The 26,943-nt window shown below is 34.5% G+C and overlaps 1 long non-coding RNA gene across 1 annotated transcript in view; it reads left to right on the forward strand.

Moving 5' to 3' along the window:
* The first annotated feature begins 8,067 nt into the window (after window positions 1-8,067).
* The window catches only part of LOC115934352 (uncharacterized), a 57,933-nt gene continuing 39,057 nt past the window's right edge, over window positions 8,068-26,943 (forward strand). Inside the window, exon 1 of the long non-coding RNA XR_004070178.3 lies at window positions 8,068-8,261. This is a non-coding gene — a long non-coding RNA (uncharacterized lncRNA). The remainder of the gene's footprint in view (window positions 8,262-26,943) is intronic.

The raw sequence follows: 26,943 nt of genomic DNA on the forward strand, positions 1-26,943 counted from the left end.
GACTAAACCCTTAAGTGACTTGAGTCTCAATTTTTAGTTTAAGCGTTGCCATTCAATGTACGGGCTTTAAAGCAGCAGCATGGGCATTAGCTGGAAGCTTGTTAGAAATGTAGAATCTCAGACGGTACCCCAGACCTACTTAAACAAATTCTGCATTTATTTATTTATTTTTTAATTATACTTTAAATTCTAGGGTACATGTGTACAACGTGCAGGTTTGTTACATATGTATCCATGTGCCATGTTGGTATGCTGTACCCATTAACTCGTCATTTACATTAGGTATATCTCCTAATGCTACACCACCCTGCTCTTCCCACCCCATGACAGGCCCCGGTGTGTTATGTTCCCCACCCTGTGTCCAAGTGCTCTCATTGTTCAATTCCCACCTATAAGTGAGAACATGCGGTGTTTGGTTTTCTGTCCTTGCGATAGTTTGCTCAGAATGATGGTTTCCAGCTTCATCCATGTCCCTACAAAGGACATGAACTCATCCTTTTTTATGGCTGCATAGTATTCCATGGTGTATATGTGCCACATTTTCTTAATCCATAAGATTTAAGTACCATCATGTCAGAAGTTTCACCGCTTCATTCATATTACTCTTCTTAGCAATGTCTCAAAATTTAATGTGCATAGGAATCACCAGAGGACCTTATTAAAATGCAGAATTTCTTAACCAACCCAAATGTCCATCAACGAATTCTGCATTTTAATAAGGTCCTCTGGTGATTCCTATGCACATTAAATTTTGAGACATCGCTAAGAAGAGTAATCTACTGAGTGAAGTGGTGAAACTTCTGACATGATGGTACTTAAATCTTATGTGCTGTGAGATTTTTCTCCTCCAGGGAGTTTAGAGATAATTGGCACATGGAGAAGATTACCAGAAAAAGGGCCAGAGCTAAGACCTCCTTAATTCAAGAATATAAGTAGAAGTGATATAAGAAAACTTCTCTGTTTAGTTAAATTCACAGAAAGAGAAGGGAAATTAAGCTTCCCTCTGGATCTAAGGTTTTATAGCAGCTATCACCCAGTTTATCCATTAGGCAGTACAGTTTCCAGCAGCAAGGAAAACGCTTTTTAGAAAAAGAGATCTAATAATACTTTTGGAAGAGCTATTTCCAAAGGTGAAAATATCTCCAATGTCATAATATTTATTTGTATACTTGTACATATGTGTATGTTTAGGAATTTCTGGTTGAGTGTTTCATATTTGTGAAGTACATATAAATCACAAGTTTGCTTTATGTTTTCTTCATGGCAACATTCCTTCATTTGTCATTCTTTTATCATGCGGCAAAGCAAATCTTGAGAATACAGTTTATTTTATCCTTAAATACTTCCAGCTCAGAATTAAGAATACAAATCAAAGTGTGACAGAAAGTTTATTGCCAATGTCTGACTCTTTGTGTTCATGTTAAAATATACTTCATGTATGATACTTCTGGATGCTCTTAATAAATATCTAATTTATCCAACCATTTTTTGTTGTTCCAACTAGGAATATCACACTGTTCATAGACTGGCATCTACTCTCAAGAAAAAAGTTTTTATAATGTAAAGGAGAACTGTTATCTTTAGAAATATGAGCATCCACTTAAATAACAAAAACCAAGTCAATGATATTTTAGGATATATTAGGTTAGACTAAAACTTTTTGAAAGTTTTTGAAACTTTTTTGAAACTTTTTGAAAGGTTTTAATATAGTATGTTAAGCTTAGATAAGTGATAAATATCGGCATCAAATATGTATAAAAATTATTAGTAAATACCATGCAACTTCATGGTCCAATTTCTTATTTACTTAGAATTTGTAAGAAGTTATTCACTTTAGGTTTATCATCCATCAATTGAAACACTTTTAACAAGGAGCAATCAAGGATATTTGTAGTGTAGTTAACAGCAGTGTTATAAAATTGAGGGATGCTTAATTTTACAAGAAAAAGAAAAAAGTTCAAAGTATTCTCCCCAAAAGCAACTTTCATCAAAAAATAACTAAAATTTCATAAAATAAAGGAAATAAATGATAGAGATTAAGAACATCTAGTAGATACTTAGCTATAAAGTTCATCTCTGAAAATGTATGTGCTTACCATTTCTTTACTCACACTTACAAAGAGAATAAACAGTTCACATATAGGTTTTACATAATAAATATCTGAATGTATGTGAATTAAATAGAAAATATTTCAAAGGGAATGAGACTGAGGAGAGTTGTTAGACCTTCACTGAAAATAATGCCTATTTCCTACGAGACTCATAGCAGCCCACCATTTGTAACAATATAGTGCCTCTTTTATTATCGTCTAGTATTTATTTTTAATTTGGGTAAGTTATTTTAATTGTAATAAACTAATCAATTATAGCTCATATTCTCTATCCAAAAGAATTTAAGCTTCAAAGTAGACTCCCATTTAGTTAAGAGGGCAAATTCACAGTTTACATGTGGACTGTGTTACCGATATAAAAAATACCATCTATAATAGTTACATCTCACCTAGCATTTGAATGTAAGGGTCTTGGACCATAATAAAAATAAAGATAATAGTTATTGAACCATATTGAGTGCCAAGTGAGCTACACATATATTTCCTTTAATTCTTACTATAATTTTAATAATGAAATATTTATGATTGTTAGAAACATGTGGGATATAATAATAGAACTCGGCTAAGATTGTCAAAAAAAGGAAGTTTATTATTTCAAAACAGGAGATACACAGAGATAGGACATTTTCAACACTGAATATTGAGCAGCTCAATAATACCATCACAAACCAGGTGTCTCCCATCTTTCTGCTATTTGATATTCAATGTGCTGGCTTGTTCTGTTTTCTTGGGTTCATTCATGATTCCAAGACAGCTGCTACAGTTCTAGAAAATATGTCTCCACTTAGCTGAATATAGAGTTACAAAAAAGACAGCATCACCTAATCTTCTTTCATCAAGAAATAAAATGTTTTCTAGTAGTTGCCTACTGATATGCTCTTAAAGCTCATTGGTCAAAATTGTGTCACATGACCTTTATTAACCAATCTCTAACAAGGAGAATAAAGCTGTTATAATCGGCCTACCTAGACTAGAAAGTTTCAGTCCTGGAGGAGAGGAATAGCTCCTTTCCTTCCTGAAGGGCAAAGTCCTAAAATATAGTGTTCATTTAACAAAGTGGATTAGAGAGTGGATATTAAATGGAGAACAAGTTGTGTCAGCCACATTAATCCTAGAATCATTTTATGTTTAAGGAATTTAAGACTCACAAAGTTTTGCCTAAAACATGGCTAATATATAGTAGATATTGAATTTTTATACTTATGTTTGTCTCCAAAATCTACTTCTATACAGTAATAACGACTTGTTTCTTAAATATTGAATGGAAAACGCTGTCATATTTTTTAATTCTTTTATTTTCCAAAATTGTTAAGCTATGGGGGAAAGACAATCAATATACATTAAGGTGATTTGTCTTGTGAAAAAATATTTCAACCTATGCAAGAAAAAAATCTGCCTTTTTCTTTGGATGATACCCTTCAAAATAATCACTGCTACAGGCTTAATTGAAGTGATTTTTAGGCAGAGGTGGGAGAAAACTGAGGAGGTAAGACTGGGTCTTTTTACTGGCTTTAAATACACCCCACATACCTTAGGTATGATATCTTCACATACCATGTACTGCTTCCCTGTGACTAGGCTCATACTAAAGGAAATACAATTGAATCATCTTTAGATTAAAAGGTATGAACAAAAAGTGAGAAGTTGGAAAAACGAGAGTAGACATTCAGATTCTTACTTATGTTGCAATCAGAAACACTCCAAACATTGAGTAAAAGCCAATCAGGAGACTGACACAAGGGAGGAGCATAATGCAGTGCAGGAGATACTGACCTGAGATCAAAGAAACCTACTTCCCACTCAACAGCTCTTTGATGTTTTATCATTGTACCATCATGTCTTTGCAGTGATAAGTCACTCTCCACGTATATTTTCTTGAATAATGGATTGGATCCTAAATTTGGGAGGAAGACATAAAAAGTATACCTGAATACCCAGTTTTACTTTGAGTATTCAATATATTATTTATTTTGACACACTTTTCTGGAAACTCCGCTTCTGGCTGTGAGGCTAAATGAAAGACTCTAACATGTTTGGTAAAGAAGGCAATATAATTAAAGGCAAGCAAATGTGCTTTACCTTGCTCAGCCAAAAGTATTGGATTTAACTTTCCAAATAAAAACGAATCTCAAAATGTCCCCCCTTTTTTCTAGAGCAGTTCACTAAATCACAATAAAATATTTAAAATGGTCTTACTGGAGAATGATAAACTTATACAGAAATTCCCGATTTAAAAAACGAAAATCAAAAGTAAACATATTTTAGCTTTCTCACAAATAATCAGCAACTGCAACACTTGCTGTGGTTCTTTCTGTTTTGCTGTAACTCGACAATGTTTTAAATTCAAAAGGTTTCTGCTAGGATTGGATTATGATTATTATGCAGGAACATATCCCAGTATAAACAGCTTTCTTGGCATTTACATATTGCTCCCACATGCTTCCATTTCTGACTTCTCAGTAAGTCAGAAGCACATATTTTATTGTTATGAAAAGAACACAGTTTTCTATTTACTATAGAATCTTGGGTCTTTACAAACAGAATAATCCAGCATCACAGCACTTATGCAGCCAAAACCTGAATTGATAATGATATAAACTTGCAAAGCATATAAATATTTCAATCTAAAATCTGTACTATTAACACAAGGTCATCAAAGGTTTTCTATAATGAATTCAGAAATTCCAGCCTAACTAATTGCTTTTATAATAATGAGGGTCAACTAGCTGAACAAAAAGTGAGGACGGGACGTAAGCAGCTTTTGCTTAACCTAGACAGAGACAGGGAGCCTCTTTCCTGGGGTGGCGTAAACAGCACAAATCTGCCCTATCTGCAGTTGCCATTTAAATGAACCCTGTTTTCTAATACTGGAAATAGGCCTATTATTTCATACAAGGAATATATACCAAGATTTCTAAAAATCAGGTATATACACCCTCAAAAGTGAAAGTAACTAATCAATAGTAGACTTTCTTACAATTTTACACCATTTAACTATCCTCATGGAGAGTCCTAAATTGCCATATGGAAAACACTGCCACCCACACCTCCATGGCCAGTGTGTGAGAACCACTTTTAATTTTTCTTGCCTTCATTGTGATTATTCATTTTGTTAAACAGGGCATTCTGGCCTTCCTCGTCTTAGATACGTAGCAAATTATTACTACTAAAGGATAGTGGGTAACAACTCAAACTCAATAAAAATGGGTCATTCGGAGCATTTTTCCAAAGTTGTTTTTATTTAAAAATATGTATTTATAACAACTCTAAGCCCTATTTTTTTTTTATTTTTCTGTAGGAGCAAAAATGGCCCCTTTTCTGAAGGTCATCAAAAACTATATAGTTTTGCAAATCTGCTGTAGAATAGACAGCCTCGCGGGGAGTTATAAGAGAAAATGGCAGGCATGGCTTATCAGAAGAGTATGTATCATATAGTGAACATCAGTCTTTACATGTTAAATCATTAACCGTTTAGGGTGCAGATAGTTCTTCATAAAGAATCAGATGTACCATTCCTCTAGTATGGTAAAACCGGTGCCATAAAGTCATTGCAAAAGACAGCAAACAACTTTGTTATTGTAATGTGCTTTTTTTTCTTTTAACAATAGGTCTAGCAGGTGGCATGTGGCTATGGCTGGGTCTATCTCCATCTCCAGGGTGCCAAGATGTCCCTCAAAGTTTCTGTGGGAGGAATTTGTTGGTGGGATTTGGATTGTAAAGGCACGCGAGCATCTGCTGCCTCCCTGGTCTCATTACCATTCACACAATTAACTCCTGCAGCTCTCAGCTCAACAGCCAGAACCAAGGACTCAATTTTACTGCCTCTTTGACAATGCTCATTATCATTCATCTAAACTTAAGAGTTCCCAAGCTTTCAACTCAGTGGAAAGTTTTCTTGGGGGAAAGAGATCACACAGAGGAAAGCCTTTGGAATGAAGAGAGAAGGAGCAAAAAAAAAAAGATTAAGGACCTAAAATCAACACCTTGAAGTAACTGAATTTCTAAAATGTGGAATTTTATTTCATTTTATAAGTAACATGCCACATCTTTAAAGACTGCCTCATATTTCAAAGGCCTGTGTTTGGTCTCCTAACATTTTCACTTAAGGAGCTATGATCAGTTAACAACAATAGTTCTTTCTACTGTCCTCATTGATACTAGGTCCAATTTTGCATCTCGTGGAAGCTTTGGCCAAAACTACAGCTGCCTGAAAAAAAGAGTTTTGAGTAATTTTCCATAGAGAGTAAACAGAGTGTTTTGCTATGCAAGGAGAGAAAGATTCACAAAACATGACAAATTCAAGAAAGCCTATATTTTTAAAGCCTCAGCAGTCCGATTATGTTAAATTGCATAAATATCAGCCTGCTACCTGAAAATTAAAAGTGTACTGTCCCTTTCACCATTTTGTCTCATGATAAATATTTACAAACGGCAGTTTTTAACAAGTTTATGTTGGACAAGAATGAGGTGATAATACATGATTTTTTTATAGGTTAAATAGCAGAAGCCTATTATTTATTGACATGCAGGCTACAAGGAGGTTAAAAGAAAACCTCCTTCCTTGATGTTAAATAAGTGATACAAAAACTGCACCTTCTCTTAAAGATGTAACTTAATTTTTAAAAAGAAGCATTTAAAACAGTCTGCTCAAATGAAATAAAGCCTCTTTGGAACAACAGAAGAATGATTAGGCTGCTAAAAGCTGTGAAAGCAGTGCTATATAGTGAAAGCTATGAAGATTGATTTGTACTTTTACAAAAAAATTAGATAGTGAAAAATAGGTAAACTTTTACTTCAATGACTACAGTTAAAAATATATATATTTATGGTAGCACTATTGAAAATTTTGTATATATTTAGCTTTATATTTCATAGAAACAGGAAACAATCTTATTGATACTGATTATCTTGCTTTTCCTTTGAATGCCATACATCAAAACCTAAAATTTCATTACTATATATACATTTCTAATATAGCATTAGGAAAAAAGAAATTTTGGTTAAGATTATATGGTTTGTTTTAAATTACCTAATTTTATAAACCATTCTTTGCTTCTTCCCAAAATGCAAATTTTCTCAAATAAAACCCAGGAGAAAATAAAATTAATGTTTGGGATGTGATATAATTCAAACTCACCAACATGTAGATGGAGAAAAAATATCTTCATTTTTAAATATTTTAATGGTTATAGTTATAATTCTTGTGTGAAGGACAGGTAATGTATATTTGAATCTATAGAAAATGCATTGCCCCCTGGCTTCTTAGACAAAATAAAAGTGGGTATCTGAGTTCCTTATGTATTTGTCTTGATGTAAGTGATAACATGCCATTGAAGAAATTGTGCACACCTAGATTTCTTAACAGAATAGAACACTCAGTCATTTTTCTATTATGCTAGAAGTCTAGTATGAACATCTCTGGTTATTTACAATATTCACAAAGACTTGCACGGTAAGATTGTAAAACCCCAATTCTGACTTCTCTGTACCATGCAGAAGTGTGACTGCAGATTTTTCTAAAAGTTGCATCCACACAAATACAATTTATGTTGTTATTTTTTTCTTGAATTCTGCTACTCACATGAAATGCTGTCTGGTTCACAGCCTTTGTATTTCTCTTTTTTCCTGTCTCAGACCATTTGAACCCTTCCCTTTCCATCCACAGAGTTCTGAGCTCTGCCCCAGTATATCCAAAACCAATCTTGCCTGAGTCAGAAAGGAGGTATGAATGTTGGTGCTCAGCAATTATTGATGCTTATGTTGACACTGACACTAGGCCTGTTGTGTGGCTCTAATTAGACTTCTTTATACCTGATGCGTCATCCTTGCCTACTGTCCCACTTCAATAATTGACGTTTAGACACTGTTTGGTTTTGCTAGTTTTATTCTCTCACCATTCCAACTCCAAGTTACTCATTCCTCCTCCAAACTTTTATGACTGCTGTCTTTATATCAGCTGGTGAAATTCCATGATGCTGCCTCTATTTTTGGAATCTCCTCTGGAATCCTCATTGTTTGCACCACCTACCGTGAGAGTACCAGCAATCTCATCTTACGCTGCCAAGTGCTCAATGAGTGATGGTTTGTAGTGTGCTGTCAGATCCTCCAGTGTTCTACTCACCACATTGGATTTTCTTTTAATGCTTTTGGGTAAGTCCCCTAGAATTTACTGTGCTCCTGCAACAGGTTTTGTTTATAGGCTCTCTCTCCTCATGCCTTTGCACAATCATGTTGTTAACTAGGCCTTGCTTGTCATACTTGCCTATGTCCATAACATAAATGAGCGTTTAGTAATAGTTCTTCTTCTTAATGCATTATGAAAAATGTGAACTTCATAGAAACTGAAACACATGCCAACTGCTTAAATTCCATCTCAGTTATTGCAGAAGTCTATAGCATGGCATGTTGTTGAAAATAATAGAATGCAAGCATATATATTATTAACACAAATAGATCTCCAGCAGCAACAGATTGTGTTTTATCTTTGTGTATCATGTTAGCAATGTTGTCTCAGATATTATTTTTAAAATTGTACCTAAAACAAAGCAAATCTGCATTAATGAACCAAGATATTTGGACCAAGTCAAGCTCAGTACTTCGCCTACTATTATGCTATAACAAATAGAATCGGGCATAACATTATGGCAAAGATATTTGCTGTATTTTCTCTAAGGATTCTAATATGCATCAGTTTTAATATATATAGATATGTGTGAATTCATATATACTTTCATTATTTATTTAATATGTCAATTTAACTTTTCAGGAAATGTAATGCCATACAGCCACATGCTAATATAATTAAAATAATAAAGTGTACTTTCTCTCCAGAGTTATAAGTATGACAACATCCAAATGTTTATTAAAATGTTTTCTAAAAAGCATATGCTCCCAGGCACATGAATTAAATCCCTGAGCAAATACAATGCATAATGAAACAGCTGGTATCACCTCTTACAAATTAAAGAATATACAAATTTTAATATTTTCATGATAAGAGTTAGAAGTAACCTGAATTTTCAAACTCTATCACACATACAAATGTAAACACATATTAACTTATTCTTCATGTGTTAGAAAAATTACTTTTCTGATAAAAAGTAAAATTTTACCATTACCTAGTAAGGAAAAAAAATCTGTGTATACTGCTAACAAAATTGATGTGCTGAATTCAGTCTTTAGACGGACTATCTGCTAATCAATGTTAAAATGTCATATTCACATTTTGCCTTGAGTCCCCTTTTAAAACCATCATGTTATTAAGATATTGTTTGACTGTTTTGCCCTTACAAAGTCTCTGTAAATCATGGAATAAGGAATAAGGCTGTTAAGCAAATGTAAAATAAGTCAACCATGTATTGTATGACATATGGGCAATTTCCATTAAAGAAGTTTGTATGTGAATAAAAATAAAAATTCTATAAAATGAAATATCAGAGTCTAAATGGATCTGGAAGATAACTGTTATGAATGCCACACTAGTCAAATTCCTTGGGTAGGGTGAATATCATTCCTAGTGATTTTCATTCTGCAATTTGAATCAGTAGTTTAAATATTAGCACTTAACGGTTTTTTTTGTTAATCACAATATAGAGTCAATACAGAGTTCTATTTTATTCTTCAAAGTATTATTTTACCTTCACTATTTGTAATTATAAATGCTAGTTTGGTTAATGAGGTTTGTGATGAATGTTTGTTTTATTGAACTGATGGCATTGATTCACAAAACTTTTTGTACTCAGGGTCATGATTGCCTCTCAAATGAACAGTGGCTCTCCCTTAATCAGTAGTGATACTGAACAGCAGATGTATGATCCTTAGAGAAATGCTGCATTTTTTTTTTCATGATCTTCCCTTTGGTTTCATATTGGAATCACCTGAGGAGCTTTAGAAAACGCTGATGCCTGGGTCTCACCCCCAGAGAGTCTGACTTCATTGGTCTGTTTTGCTTCCTGAGGAGCTTGAAAAGTTCCCCAGGTGATTATAATCTACAGTCAAAGCTGAGACTAATTTCACTAGAATCTTTTTCTTTTTCTTTTTCTTTTTTTTTTTTTTTGACAGAGTCTTGCTCTGTCACCCAGGCTGGAGTGCAGTGGCGCAATCTCCGCTCACTGCAACCTCTATCTCCCGGGTTCAAGTGATTCTCCTGCCTCAGCCTCCCGAGTAGCCGGGATTACAGGTTCAAGCTACCACGCTTGGCTAATTTTTTTGTATTGTTAGTAGAGATGGAGTTTCACCATGTTGGCCAGGCTGGTCTCAGACTCCTGACCTCGGGTGATCCGCCCACCTCAGCCTCCCAAAGTGCTAGGGTTACGGGTGTAAGTCACCATGCCAGGCCTTCACTAGAATCTTTCCAAAAACAAGAAATTTGGCTATGAAAATGATGTCTGTCTTATGCATAAAATATTAAAACAAGTAAACTAGTTTCTGGGTTGGTAGAAAAGTTGTATTTACATCTCTTTCTAGATGGGAGTATAGCAGTAGAAGAAGCACATAAAGGAAAGGGGTGGTGGTGAGAAAAATGAAAGGAGAAGAAACATGAGCACCTTCTGGAGGGCACTAAAGGAGAGTGGACATTGTGTGTCAGAGAGAGTTAGGGACAGGGTGCAAAAAGCATCCCTGTCAATCCCTTTCTGCCTTACCTTCCTTTATCATTGTGTTATTCACATAAATGTAAAGATCATACATAAATAATAGCATATTGGGAGGAGAAATACAACAAAATATCAACATTATATTATAGCAATTAACTACTACTGCATTAAAAAAAAAAGACTAATTGTAAACAAATCCTGCCTTTAGTGATTCTCTAGAAATAATGAGTTGCTTCTTGACCAAGGAGAAGTCTGGACTCACAGATGCCTATATTAATATGATCATTTGTGTTTCCATTCAACTATTTTAACAGTATAAAAATTACATCTTTGATTTCTATTTAAAGGTCAACTTCACTCAAACTGAAAAATGAACTATCAATTCAGAAACAATTGTGAAGAAAAATGGTGATAAATGAGCCACAATACCAATGTTACACTTTAAATAAAAGAGGATTCTCTGAGGCAAATTGGGAAGTTATATGGCCCTATCAAACATGCATTGAAGCTGAGGTTCTCTGAAGGAAATGGATTTGGCTATCTTCTAAGGGAGACGAGATATCTAGGCGAGGCCAGGTGAACAGGGATGGCAGAAAGTAGAGTTTTAAAGAGTTAAGATTTCTCTTTTCCCATCACTATGGGGGAGTGCCTGGAAGACTCTTTAGTATTTTAAGTGTGTGCCAAGTTACTTGAGTAATGTGAAATTGATACCTCACTCTATAGCTCAAGTACTGAAATTATTAAACTTTAATTTTTCTCTTAAATGGTATATTATAGATGACAATTGACATAAAAAGGCAAGGGGCAAGTGGTAAACACAGAAAAAATAGATGAGCACAATGAAAGCAGAGGCATGGTATCAGAGAATTAGAGAGAAGAGTCTAGTTAGGGGAGAATTCTGCTGGATGCCATGCTGAGAGGTTGCTCTCATCTATTACAGGCTCTGCTGCTGATTTGAGATTTGACTTCCACGCAAAATTAAATGTGAAAAGGTGTTGCTTTCCTCCTGTTCCAAGTTTTTTCACCGGAATGCATTGTGGTTATTTCGCTAGATTAATCAATCAGTTGTCCAATCAATTAAAATCTTCATAGCACTTTATTTTCTGACAAATAGTCTTTCTTTGTGTAATGAAATGACTACCTACCTTAAACTAGTTATGATAAAAATCAAGTCATTGAATAGTAATAATACAGAATAAATTATATGGATTATGCTATTTATAGTTATAAAAATTTCAAATGAAACAATGGACATACTCATCAATAGTAAGCTTTGTATAAACTATGCTTAAAAATCTCTCCTGTATAAGATTATGCCCCTAGAATGAGTAGCCATTCATCTAGTGCCTGTCAAGATGGAGAAAATTATATGGAATAAATTGCAAATTATCTAAGAAGTGTTAAATTTCAGAATGTATGTGAGTGTAGTTGTTTATATTAAGAAATATCAGAAGTATATTCACAAAATTTTTAAGTTTATCAATAGAGAAGGGAGACAAAAGGGCATGGTGATGCATGTCTGTAATCCCAGCACTTTGAAAGGCCCAGGTGGAAGGATCACTTGAGCCTAGGAGTTCAAGATCAGCCGCGGCAACCTAGGGGGACTCCATTTCTGTACAAATTAAATTAATTAGCCAGGCATCCTAGCTACTCAGGAGACTGAGGAAGGAGAATCACTTGACCCTGGGAGGTTGAAGCTGCAGTGAGCCTCCAGCCTCCGTGATGGAGTGACCCTGTCTTTGAAAAAACAAAAATGAATAAAAAGGAGATGGAAGAAAATGGGGTAGAGGTGAGAAGGATATAAACTGAATTTCTCTGCATACATGCTACTTACAGGTTGAACTTTGGAATAATGTAAATATGCTATTTAATTACAAAACAAAAATAAATGTTAAAACATATATATATATAAAATAACATGAAACAAAAATAACATGGAACAATATTTTTGGAAAATAGATCCCCTGGGCTGGGCACAGTGGTTTATGCCTGTAATCCCAGCACTTTGGGAAGCCCAGGCAAGTGGATCACTTGAGGTAAGGAGTTTGAGGCCAGCCTGGCCAGCATGGTGAAATCTCATCTCTATTAAAAAAAGCGAATGACAAAAAATTAGCCGGGTGCAGTGGCACACGCCTGTAATCCCAGCTACTTGAGAGGTCGAGGCAGGAGATTCACTTGAACCAGGGAGGCAAAGGTTGCAGTGAGGTGAGATTGCACCACTGCACACCAGCCTAGGAGACAGAGGGAGACTCTGTCCCTCCCCACTGCCAAAAAAAGTAAATAAAATAAAAAAGAAAATAGACATACTGATGTATACTTATATTTCCTATTTCTTGCCACTGAAAAGATCTAGAATCAAAGACCAACTCAAGAGAAATGAGTTCTTTTAGTGCCCTAATTGTTGTCTCTCAATATCATTTTCCATTGAAAGGATCTAGGGTTCCTTGGGGAAATAGTTGCTTCAAAGTCTGAGACAGGAAATGTGTAAGATGAATCTGTATCATTTTGTCATAACAAAAAGCAAAAATGTCAGCAAAACCTATAAGAAAAATGTTTTAAGGACCCAGGATCAACCTTGAATAAACTCACACTGGCCAAAGATGAAATCATTTGAGCATTATGAAGAATAATAACTACAGTGTATTAAAATACATGAAACGTGTTTGCATGAATTCATAATGATAATAAAAACAAAAATTTTACTAGCCAACTTTTAAAGATGCTAAGAAACCAAATATCTGGTAAATAAAAGAAAGGAATTAAGAATTACCCTGCCTTGTCTAAATAACTTGTACTTCTAGTTAACCAAAGAGTTGATGTGGGAACATTCCTCCTTTTAGAATTATTCTGCTCAACAAAAGAAAAGGAATGTTAAAAATTGAATGTCATCATTTTTCAGTCTGTAATGAAATAAAAGATATCGACTATAATCATCAGTACTGATAATATCACAAAAAGACAACCAGAGACGTTATTTGCCTCTTGATGAAAATACACACTTAAAAAGTACACTTGCCCAAAACACCTAGAACAAATCTAATCAACCTTCTGGATCTAATTACCAAATTACAGGGAATACGGGGAAGAAAATCATGCTAAAGACACTGCTGGGATGCAATCAGCAAAACCCAAAATGTGGGAAAGAAAATTCTGTTAAAAAAAATCAAAACAGATCTTCAACAAAAAATTCCAGAAAGGTTCCAGAGAGTACATGGTAAACTCTACATTAAAAGACATTTCAGTTAATCTTAAAATATGGCTTTTCTTTTCATTGACATTTTAAGCAAAGAAATTCTTAATAAAAGATAAACAATTAGGAAATATTTATTTTAAGGAATTTTAAAGATGTGATAATGATATTGTAGCTAATTTGATTAAAGAATCCTCAAAAAAATCGATTCAGTGAACAAGCATCACTTTAAACCTTAGGATTTTTCAGAGAAGTACCCTAAAAGATGATTTTTATAAAAATAAGTTAAGTGAATGGTAATAATTTTACATTTCAAAAATATACAGACACAATGAATACCACAAATAATCACTCACTTGCTTCATTTGCCACTTAAGCCTGTAGATTATTGTTGCTTTAATCAATAAATCAATATGGCAATATCTAGTGCCAGTAATTCAGAAATTGTTCCAAGCAATGTGGCTTTCTGGCAACTGTCCTTCCTGAATCTGACATACAACCTGAAGGTACTAGGAATTTAAAAACTCTTATTGATTTATATACTAACAAGTAATGTGCAGGCTGCTGGTGCCCATGTTCATGTTTTGTTCAGGTAGAAATACAACATTTGATACTGTGTAATTAATAGGTGGGAAGTAGATCCCAGAGTAAATGGAATACAAGGGAGTGAATGGCAAAGGATAGCTGAAGCACATTCATGATCAATCAAGCTCCATCTTTAAGGTTTCCATTTAATCATCCAAGGTCATGAATTTACAAGAAATTAGTTTATGTCATTTCCAGATATTTGTATTTTATAAATGCCTAGGTGAATATATTTATACATGTTTATATATGTGTGTGTGTGCATATGAGTGTATGGAAATGTGAGTGTGTGCGCTACAGAGAGAGACAAAGAGAGGAGAGGAATCTTATGGTGATTAACAGCAGACATTTTGGGATTAGATTTTCTTGGGTTTAGTTCCCATTTCTACAATTGGCACATACTGATCTTGCACCATTGGCCAAATGACTGATATTTACTAATTCTCAATGATTTTATTTTTTACATAGGGCTAATAAGATCTTAACACTACAGTTTGTTGCATTAGGTGAGATAATAAGTTTGTAGAATTTAGTACATTTCCTGGCACCTAGTCAGCCGCTCAGCAAGTGACACCAAAAGCATGAATAATCTAAATTCTAGTTTTTAAAAATACACTTTAAGAGAATACAATATGGAGGGTTAAATTTTAAGAAGAATTTTCTCAATATTTTAATTTCCTTTACCTGGATTATCTTTAATGAGCCTGAAAAATTTTATGCCAAACCAGTATTGCTGTAAAAAGTCTAGATTCTCTGAGCACTTTCAGCTCCTAGAAGTAGCATACTTAATGGTCAAATTTATGCTTTAGTTTTGCCATAGCCAGGACTCTCAGTCTAGAACCCATTCAAAACTTTCCATAGGAATATACGTGTTATGTCACAGAGTGTCTGTAACAACATAAATGGACCAGTATTTGGTCCGATACCTCATATAACACAAAACTGGTTCCTGAAAATACAGAATTTCTATTTACAAATAATCACAAAATATTTTAAAGTGATGTCAGCTTTACTGTTATCATTTCATTTTCCTTCAACAAATTTGATGTATTATAATACCAAACAATAATAAGCAATCTCTGAAAAGTCTCAATTCTTTCATTCAAAAAATTCATGTATTAGACTAAAGCAGTGCTTCACACACTTTAGTCATTCTTGTAACACCTATATGGGTTTTTGTATATCTGAGCATCACCTATATCATTATTTACTAAATTATTTTTTCTTCAAACTGACTTAGTATTTTCACTTAAAAGTTTTAAAAGGAGAAGATTTGGCCAAGCGTGGTAGCTAACACCTACAATCCCAACACCTTGGAAGGAGGAGGCAGGCAGATCTCTTGAGCTTGGGAGTTTGAGACCAGCTTGGCCAATATGGTGAGACATCCAGCTCTGCAAAAAATAATAAAAATAATTAGCCAGGCTTGGTGACATATGCCTGAAATACCAGCTACTTTAGGTGGGAAGATCACTTGAGCCTGAGAGGTTGAGGCTGCAGCGAGCCGTTTTCATGCCACTACACTCCAGTCTGTGCAACAAAGTGAGACCCTGTCTCAAAAAAAAAAAAAAAAAGAAAAGTTACATCACTAATATAAATTGTAGTAGAGGAAAATAAGTGGAAAACCAAATCAGTTGCCGTATTAATAAATATATACATACATACTCAAAAATAATACATAATTTTAAAATAAAAAATAAGATAATGATTATATCAATTTCCCTCTGTGTGGAATTTTATAAGACCTTTCATGATCCATACCTTGGTTAACTCCTAGGTCTTCTCTTATTTTGCTTCCCTTCCATCTCTCTTTTGTAAGAACACTAAATGTCATTCAATCCTGTGTATTATCTAAGATCTCTTGCCACAGGGTCTTTGTACTTACTAGCTCTGCTTGGTACATTTTTCTCCTCTCTATATCTAGTCAATGATTATCCTTTTACACCTTAGTTGGAGAATGCTTTCTCAAAGAAATCTTCTCGGATCTCCCTAAGCAAGTCAAATTATCCTATCATAGGTTCTCCTATTTAGCTTTTGTCAAAATTGTGGGTTTTCATATGTTTTGTGATTGATTTTTTCTTTCTCATTAGATTCGAAGTTTCAAAAAGGCTGTAATAATTAATGGTTATTCATATAATTTTATCTCTAGCAACTAGTACATGCCAATCCCAAAAGGAATGGTGGATATATTTTGTTAAATAAATGAATAAAATAATAAATGTATTTGTACCATATTTTTGAAAACATGAGGAAGAATATTTCTATAGTTGAAGAAAACAACCACATCCTTTATTCCTCTAATTGCATTTTTCCCACTTCTAACCACGTTAGATTTGGATTTTATAACCAGCCAAGGGAAAATTAGGTATGACTTTTGTGATATTGACCATTTTTCCTGTGAAAGGTTGTGTCTCCTTTCTCAGGTAAAAGAAAGACTGTCAAAGTGATTTTGTGGTTTGGAATTTTGAGCTTCAGAATTCTCTGAGTTTGCCAAATTTTCTCAGACAGTGTCATTTCAATACTGGAACACCATTATTTTCATATTAGATCTTTAATTTTTACATTAAAGAAATGTATAGTTTGTAAATTCAAAAAGTAAATTTCACAACCATTGAAATAAAAATCAAAGTCCCTCCGTGGAATACCTAAAATCTTATACTTCCATAATGATGAACACTGGACTAACGGATTTTGAAGTTTTCAAAATCACATTACTTTAGATTCATGAAGATTTGATGATGCCTAAGGCATTTTTACATATATTATGTGTTTTGACCCTTCCACAAATACTAAAATTTGAGCAGAGCAAGTATTCATATTCCCAGTTAACAAATGCGATGTCTTAGTAAAATGGTCACGATCTTAATAATAGTTTATGGTAGGTGTTCTGACTATAGAAGCTTAGTGTTGGAAAGGACTGGGTTATTAAAGTGGGCTAGAAATTAATGAAAGTCAAGGAAGTTTCCAGTTATTGTCTTGAGGACCTCCATGTAGACAAAATCAAGTACGGTGATGGAAGAAGTTTGGTTAGAAAAAGAATCAAAGGTACGGTGTACATAAGATTTCATGAATCATAGGGAGTATTGGAATACTTGTAGAGAGAAACAATGAAAAGAGAAAACATAATAATTTATAATATAATCAAATAAAGTAAATATCAAAGAAGAAATGATCTGTCTCAAGTGGAAGACTAATGATGTAAAAGTGTCAGTGCAATGTAGGAGAATACCAACACTACCTTTTAATGAAAATATTCCTGAGACACAGAGAATTAGGGTACTAGACTCAAGTGAGCTATAAAAAAATCATCAATTTTAAGGGAGAGGCAAGTATTAGTTATGCCAAGGAAGTTTATCATTCTATGAAATGTCTGAGGCTACTTTCCTATGAGAGAGAGGGAGCAGGCTACAATGAAGAGGATGGTAGAGAAAATAACTTTGAGCTGTCGGAAACGAGATGAGGGGTGTGGAAGAAGGTGTGGAGAAGGAGGAAGTCCTCCCTGAGGTCTTGAGAAGGAGCTGGTTCTGAGATACTTGCGTTGGTGGGGATAGGTGAACAATTGTCGACTTAGGAGTCTGTACCTTTTGCAGAATAGCCTTGAAATCTGGAGAGAAAGGAAACCCTAATAATATAGAGATAATACATTTAAAATACATAGTTGAAAGGAAGAGTTTTTTTGTTCCTTTGTGGCCATGAAAGTGACAAGGAAAGCCACAAATGGGTCAGAACCTCTCTCTCTTTCTTTGTGTGTGTGTGTATACACACACATTATATATATATATACTCATATGCATAAATACATATATGTATATAAATACATATATACATATATATACTCATACGTGTAAATACACACATATGTATATAAATACCTATATGCATATATACTCATGTATAAATACACATATGTATATAAATAAATATATACTCATGTATAAATACACATATATGTATATAAATACATATATACATATATACATTTAGGCATTTTTACATCTGGCAAAATTCTGAAAGAAAATGTATGAAACCAAATTACAACATGTTCAATCTTATAGTTACGTTTTGAATTCAAGCAATGAAAAAAAAGTGGCCATTAAGTTCCATGAAATAAGTTATTGTGTTGTTCCATACAGGATAGCAAAGGATAGGAAAAAGTAATGAAATTCAGCAAAGCCTATACCCCAGTACCATTGCCCAAGGAAAAGAGGAGCAGAGGAAAGAAAAAAAATTGCTAGATGAAGACAGAAAAAATTGAGAAAGCTTGAAAAACAAAAGTTGCTACGATTAGATGGTCATTATTTTGCTTCTTTTCTCCTCACCTTATATCATCATGGAATTCATGGAGAGTAGATAGTTTGGAATAAATTGAGAGCCTAATTTGATTTGAATCAATACCTGTGACATCCTGTGCATTGCTCTGAATTAGGTATTTTTGAAGATAAAAAATAAACAAGCCTTCATAGAACATTCACTATATCCAAGATAATGAGCTGTGCACAAAAGAGTAACACACAACACCCATGTCGATTAGTGCCATGGTTGGAAAAAGAGCCTATGGGAGCAAAAAGGTTTAATTCTTTTTAGGAGTATCACAGACTTTTAAAATGGGATCATATGTAATTAGGACTCTGATGATTGTGTAGAATTTGTATAGGTGGAACTGGAGCAGAAGGGAATCAAGAGAATCCCGGAAATATTAAAATGGAGGGCAGGTCTTAGGGCAGGTGCTTTTTGTGAGCAATAAAACTGGTAATTCAGATCAAAAGGAAATATGGACATTCTGAAGGTCTTTGGAAGGCCTTGTTGAAAGATATTATATTATATTGGTTACAAACTCTTGCAGAGATCTGATTAAAGCTGTTGCTTCTCATGCAAATATGCACATTCAGTAATGTTTTGCACACTGTTTCATCATTTCACAGAAGGCCTTGAGCTATCAATAAGTCTTACTCATAGGCAATGGGAAATCAATGAAAATATGAAAGTAAGTTTCTAAGAGCACACATTTTCTGAAAAACTGCAAGCAATTTATTTGTTTCATGTGAAACTCATCATCACCATCTACAACTCTGGATACAACATGGATTTAAAATTGCAATGGTCTTCCCAGGTGTGAAAATATTAAAACATTTCTCTGGAGAGGTTTACACAACGCCAAGGGTAAATACTTTTAAGAAGTAAATATCATCTATGTGAGCATATATCTCCCATTCTGCGTTTGTAGAAAGAGCCCCTCTGATAACTGTGCTAGTTTAAAGGAACATAATACATGTATTTTGAAAGCTGAAAAAAATGACAGAGTTTTGTTCCTCTCACGTTATTTGCATAAAGGGATTTTTATCATGCAGACATTTCTAGAATTAGAAAAGAGCTTTCACAGATTTTACCCTTTGAAAATGACAATATCTAATCTCTTTGCTTTCATGAGCCTAGCCTGCATTGCCAAATATCTCAGGAGGGAAATAGTAAACTATTTTTCACAGATCCTCAATAATAGATGAGATATGAAATGAATTTCATGGAAGTTGAACACCCTGGAGGTTATTAGTTTGCCATAATATATAGCATTATTCTGACATCATATCATTATCATTATTATTTTTTTCTGCAACCAACATAAAACATTTGAAAAATTTATCAATTTTATCATTTATGAATCTTAATAAAGAATGTGTCTTTTTCTTAAAACTGTTAAGCTATGACAGTCATTTATATTTTAAGTTATACATGCATGCACTGAATATTTAGTATGGCAACTTGAAGTATATTAGAGAAATAGTTAACCAACATTTAGTTAATATAAGATACATTTTTTTAAGAGCAAGGAACATGTACACAATTAATACATCAAATTATTGACATAAAAATAAGTAATAATTTACACAGGAATTATCAAAGGTTTAATTTTAAAGTCAAAATGTATAATAAATAGTGATCATTTTCTAAGTGTTATGCTTGGGTGCTAATATATTTTTAATATTAGTATGTATATATAGTGTGTATTTTTTTATGCTAGGTTAATGAGAGAACTAAATATGCATATTTAATCTCTAAAAGGTTCAACTTGGAAATTCTCTTCAGTATTTTCAAGCAATCTTCAGTGTCAACTTTTAAAAGTTGGGAATTGAGGATCTTATCTTTTATTAGCAATTTTTTCCTCAAAGACTCTACAAACCAGTGTTAAAATGTTAACTAAACACAACAATATATATTTGTTAAAACTAATAAAACCTTGCACTTAAAATGGTAAAAAAAATGTAAACCAAACATCAATAAAGCTGACTCTTAAAAAAGCATGAAAAAATGAATCATGTAAAACTTTTAATGTACTTTAAAATAGATAAAAATATTGTTTGCAAATATCAGTACAGTTTGAGCATCTCAAATCTGAAAATCTGAAACCCAAATCCAAAATGCTCCCAAATTTGAAACTTTCTGAGAGCTGACGTGATGCTCAAAGGAAATCCTCATTGCAGCATTTCAGATTTCAGATTTTCAGAATGCTCAACAGGTATAATGCAAATATTGCAAAATTTCCCCGAAATCCCAAATCTGAAACACTTCTGGTCTCAAGCTTTTTGGATAAGTGATAGTCAATCTGCACAACCATGAGCTAAGGAATTTTTTTGCCCACTCTAAAGCCCATTTTCTAAAGAGTAGTACAATTAGAACAAATTTAAAATTCTGTGTTTATTAATATTTTTTCTTTCTTAAAAAAATGTTATAAGCATTAATTTCACTACCAAAAATCAGTCCATTAAAAATTAAACAAAAATTTCCTCTTTGGTTTTTGGTAGGAGATGTTGAAAGAGTTTTCTTGCTATATTTACTGTATTTTCTTGTTTTCATCATTTAAAAGATTTATGGTTATTTGTCTATTCAGCTAGCAGATGGGAAGTGATTTTCTCATGTTCTGTATTCATCACAGAATGACTGATCATTCCTATTTTCCCTCTATTTCAGAGAAAAACAAACGAAAAATAATTTTCATTATAGTTGTGCTACTTTCATTACAGTGTTATTGTCAGAAGAACCCTTTACACTAATCCTAGATATGAGTCAAGGCACTGAATATCCAGTAAAATAAAATAGCTTTCTTGTACTGTCTCCAGTAGCCTAGTTTTGATTCTAAGCCCTTCTTCTGCTAACCAGCTGCACACAACTCTTCCTGCATTGTCTGACTCACTCTTCCCTGTCAGAATTCAATTGCCTGCCTTTTCAGCTGACCTCTTATTGATTCTGTGGTGAGACACATTGCCTGTCTTTGAGTTTCAGATAAGACCTTATTCTTCTATCGTAAGTGGCAAAACTAAGACCAAAAAGCCAATGCCCTATAAAGGGTCTAAGGTGTGTTAGGATCCTAGGCACCTAAATCTGGTGTGAGATGTTCACAAGCTTTCCATGCCCTTCTTTAAACATGGAAAGAGTAAGAAAGTGCTGACCACTGGCATTTGAATCACTTCATGTCCAATTCTCCCAATCCAACTATTAGGAATCTCATCCAGTATGAGATAGATCCCCAGTTCAAGAACAAATGAGCTCACAACCCTCCCATACCCATGTATTTTTTGGCTTCACTCCCAGAAGACAGCTCTCTCACAGCTTTCTTCTTCCCAATCAAAGCATAACCTATCTCACCTATTAGGAATAGTGGGATAATAGTAAGGAAATCCCAGTCTTTTCCTCAAAGCATCCCACTGGGACATTATTACTTAGGCAAATCCATGTCCTCCACTCAAAGGAAGAAGGAGACCCCTTCCTATCATACATAGAATAGTTTACGAAGGAAGAGCCTGTTTTAGAGTTTGCCATTGTTCACCTTTACCCATAGTATCATTCCTTTCAAGGACTCTAGATTTTAAGCTAGTTAAAACCACATCACTTTTGATCCTTTATATCAAACTCAAAATAAATATGACTTAATGATATTCTGTTTGGTTCAATGTGTTGGTAACAGTTCTTTATTCTGATTGCTACTAAATATGTTGTTGAATTCCAGAAGATCCTGGTTAGCCATTCTTGAAATAACATACTCAATAGCATTAATTTGGATTCATCCATATATGGACATCTACTTTGAGTATGTGGTCTTTTATTGAGATACATCTGGAATACATTAGTTGTTCCACTAACTGACTGCCTACTTGTATATAAAGATATTACTTATGAAAATGTATTAAAACCTCTTTTAGTAACCGTTGTATATTATATAATCTGCTTCTTACAAAAACTTTATGAGGCAGGTACTATTACTAATGCCCATTTTAGTGTTCAAGAAACTGAGATGGAGCTCTACTGAGTAAATTTCTCCAAGACATGCAGCTAATAAAAGGTTATGTTTGTATTTGAATCAAGAAAGTTTGGATCCAGAGCCCATGATTTTAACCGTGACTCAAATTAACTTTAGCAGATCTCCTGTCCATTTTAACTGAGACTCTTCCTATTTTTTGTCAGAACTTGACGAGATTGTATGACTCAGTTTTAATGGAGTCAGTCAACTTTCACTACCAATTTCACTAGCCCACAGCGTCTGAAATAGATAGATCCCACCAAAAGATGTTCTGCCAGAATGTAAGGACATAGAAGAAATTTGAAATACTCAAGGGCTAAAATTTGACAAACAGCCACTGCAGGGTGGAAACAAGATTTTGAAGTATTAAAATGTCAACCTCTTATTCTGATGCATGTATATCAGCAAGATTTAATATAGACCTTCTGACTTTCTAGACCTCATCCCTGGAAGAGAGGGCTCATTGATCTTCCATGTACTTGTCATCAAATGCTTGAAAAATTATTCATAAGAACTGTGAGTTTGCAAAATATCTAGGTTGTAAAAGGTATTTCCTCCTTCCATATTACAACTTCTGAAAAGCAATATCATATCTTCAAGAATGAGTTATATCAAAAGGCGATTATTCACAGAGGCCATCCCTCATGCCATTCTTATAGATTACACCTCTAGAGAAAGTAAAAACTCTTATCCATTGTGGTTTAGGAAATTTCTTTCTGTATGTTCCTCAGTCATTTTATCTTGTCCCCTTCAGCCTGCTTGTAGGTTCTTTTTGTTTTTGTTTTGTACACCACCTTCTCCACCATTAGTAGAATATTTACCTTATTGTCTTAACCCACAGTTTCCCAATCTCAGCACTAGTGACATATTGAGCTGGATAATTATTTGTTGTGAGGGGACTGTCTTGAGTATTGCAAGATTTTTAGCAGCATCCCTGGCCTCTACATAAGGTGCTAGCAACGCTATTCTCTCCCCATCCCCAAGTTATGACAAGTAAAAATGCCCCCACTCATTGCCAAATGTCTGTTGGTGAGGAGGGTGGCAAAAATTACCCTCTGTTTGAAAACTACTGACATAAAGCATGGAGAAAGTTGTTTCCTAAGAAGATATATAAGATCACTTACATAGCTTTCAGCTTTAAATTTCCCTTCAAGGAGAACTTAATAAAAGATAGTGTTAAAGTACGTGGGCAATTAAGAGGCAGTTATATACCTGAAAACTGACCATAGATTTGGGATTCAGACTGCCTGCCTGGGCCTGAACTCCAATTCTAGCACCTAGTAATTACATGAAAGTTCACCACAGTTTCCTCATCTGTAAAGCTGAAATAATGACCTTGTACTGATTATTTTCTTTTGCTCCTCCAGATTATCTCCACCCTTGTCTTCCCTGACTGGGAGGCTGACCCACAGGACTAATCTTATTTTTCAGAAAAGAAACCTGAGATTCTATGACCTTAATAAGGAGTTTTTCTGAAATTACAAAACTTGTATATGGGAGACTTGGGCTTCATAGCTAGGAGCACTGTCTAAAATTAAACAAGTGCTCACAACACCAATGACTAACTTCCTGTTTTAATAATTCTACTAATTAGGAAAGTTTTAATACCCTTTATTTCATTTTGAAGATACTTCTATAACTGTACTTACTCCTGCATATACTTTCTATTAACTCTCAAATATTTGTGTAAAGATTATTATCATTCTCCTTTAACAGATGAAGAAACTCAAGCCACAAGCCTTTTTTGTATGCTCTCCTATCCCATGAACATTCCCTTCAGCCTCTGCTTGATTTGTTTCCTCCGAACATTGGGCTTTAATTCTAGCTGTCACTTCAACAAAGAGCACTTTTGTGGTTATCATGTCATCTAGAGTCAGTTTCCCTTATTCCTTATTTATTACCTGTATAGCACTTATCTATAATCTCGAATTATTTTATCTACCCAGGTTTTTCTACTTGCCATTCTACTCTCCAGCGGAGGAGACAGAGAATACAGTTGTCTAGTTCACGTTTGTCTCCTCTGTGCCTAGCATGACAACAGAGAGCAATATGTGATTATTTAATGAAGAGTCATACATCTAAGTAATGGTAGTCAGGAACTGAACTCAGATCTTAATGAATGAAAAGCAAAACTTGAAATCACTGTAGCTATTTCCTTTTATAATCTGAAGGAATCTCTAATCCTAAGAATATAAGGGCAGGCAAGGAATACAAACTTCTCCACCAGTCTTCCCACATCACTTTCACAGTTGATTTTTCTCTCACTGTTGACCATCCTCTCTTCCAGCACCCTCAACTATTGGTCAATTTTATTGTACCGTTTCCAAATTACATAACTAGTCCAATGACTTACTTTCATATTCATTGCTAACTTAGCCCAAGATAATGTCTTTATTTTTTATGCTATAACACAGTCTTCTTATTGATTTTTTTTTGTTTCACTCTTTCTCTCGATATATTCTCCACAGAACAGCTGGTAGAAATTAAAAAGAAAAAAATCATAACATTGCCTTAAGGAAAAATTCTCAATCATTTTCCTTTGCAATTAGAATAAATATAAAAATCTTTAGAATAACCAACAAAATCGTATTCTCTGATATTGCTTTCTGCACTCCCCCTCATTTACCTCTTCTCAGTGTTCCAGCCTTTTTTAAGTTTTGTTTGTTTGTTTGTTTTCCGAGATGGAGTCTCACGCTGTCGCTCAGGCTGGAGTGCGGTGGCGCGATCTCGGCTCACAGCAAACTCTGTCCCCCGGATTCAAGTGATTCTTGTGCCAGTAGCTGGGACTACAGACATGCGCCACCACGCCCGGCGAATTTTTTGTATTTTTAGTAGAAACGGGTTTTCGCTTTGCTAGCTGGTCTCGAAATCCTGACCTTAAGTGATCTGTCCGCCTCGGCCTCCTGAAGGGCTGGGATTACAGGAATAACCATGGCGCCTGGCCCCTTTTTTAAGTTTCTTGAGCAAGACAAGTTCAATCCTTTCTTTGGAATCCTGATCATTGTGTGTTAGGCTGCCTCATCATTCAAGGAAAGTTCTGCTTTCCCCAACTACTGTCCCTAAGAGCAAATAGTCCTTTTTTTTTCTTTGTGGCATTTATTTGCTACTGAAATTATTTATATGTTTCATGTGTACCACTCCACATCAGAGGTTTTAGAATTTTTCCTAGATCATAACTGTATTTGCAGTTCCTGGAACAATACCCGGTGTGAAGTAGACTCCCTAAATTTAAAAAAAAATGAGTAAATGAATAAAGATATTTATTCTGGACTTTCACAGAACTTTTAGAATAATGGCTCAGTATCATTACCTTTTATTCTTATCTAAAAATGTTTCTAAGAAAAACTCAAATCTAATATGCTGGAAATAGGCAGGAGCCTTTCCACTGCAAATGACACAAACTCAACTCAAACTACCTTAGACTAAAATGTAATTTGTCAGCTCTAGTGTCTGAAATACCCAAAAAGTGACGTGACATTCAACACGGACTTGAAGTTAAAACACTGTTGGCTGCTCCTCTTTCTCTCTCTCTCTCACTCTCTCTTCCCCTGCCTCTTTCCTCTTTCTCCCTCTCCTTTTAATTCTCTGTTAACTTTATTTTTAGATCGTATCTCTATAATTAGTATTAATATGACCGCAAGCTACCCCAGGCTTACAGTTAGTGATCTCAGGGTAAAGAAAGCAGTCCCCTCTCACACAGTGTACATAGAGGTGCTCCCAAATTATTGTTTTGCTCCACCCCAAAATATGAGCCCATTTCAATAATGGAGGAAGTAGGCATATCCTTGTATGACAATCCCAGCAGTACCACATAGAGAGGAAGAGGAGGACTGGCTCAAAAATTAAAGCTCAGGAAAGAAGAAAGTGCACTTAAAGGCCACCAAGCCATAATGTGCCCTTTTCAGTGGCTTATTGTAGGAAACACGCCAGCCGTTCAAAGCCACCTACAATAAGCGAATCTGAGGTTAAACTAACGTTGGAAAGACAGATCCAGGTGTATTTCACCTTCCTTCTGATTCTGGATGGTGACATAACTGGTTCAGCCTTTAGGATAACTGTTCAACTTGGGTTGAACTTAGCCATGAGGCAAGAAAGTATGGAAATTTTAAATGTTCTAACTAGTTTATGCTCCATTTCACACTCAGTGATATTAAATGAGACATGAGAGATGAACAA

This window comes from Gorilla gorilla, chromosome 3 (genome assembly GCF_029281585.2).
Source record: "Gorilla gorilla gorilla isolate KB3781 chromosome 3, NHGRI_mGorGor1-v2.1_pri, whole genome shotgun sequence".
NCBI lineage: Eukaryota > Metazoa > Chordata > Mammalia > Primates > Hominidae > Gorilla > Gorilla gorilla.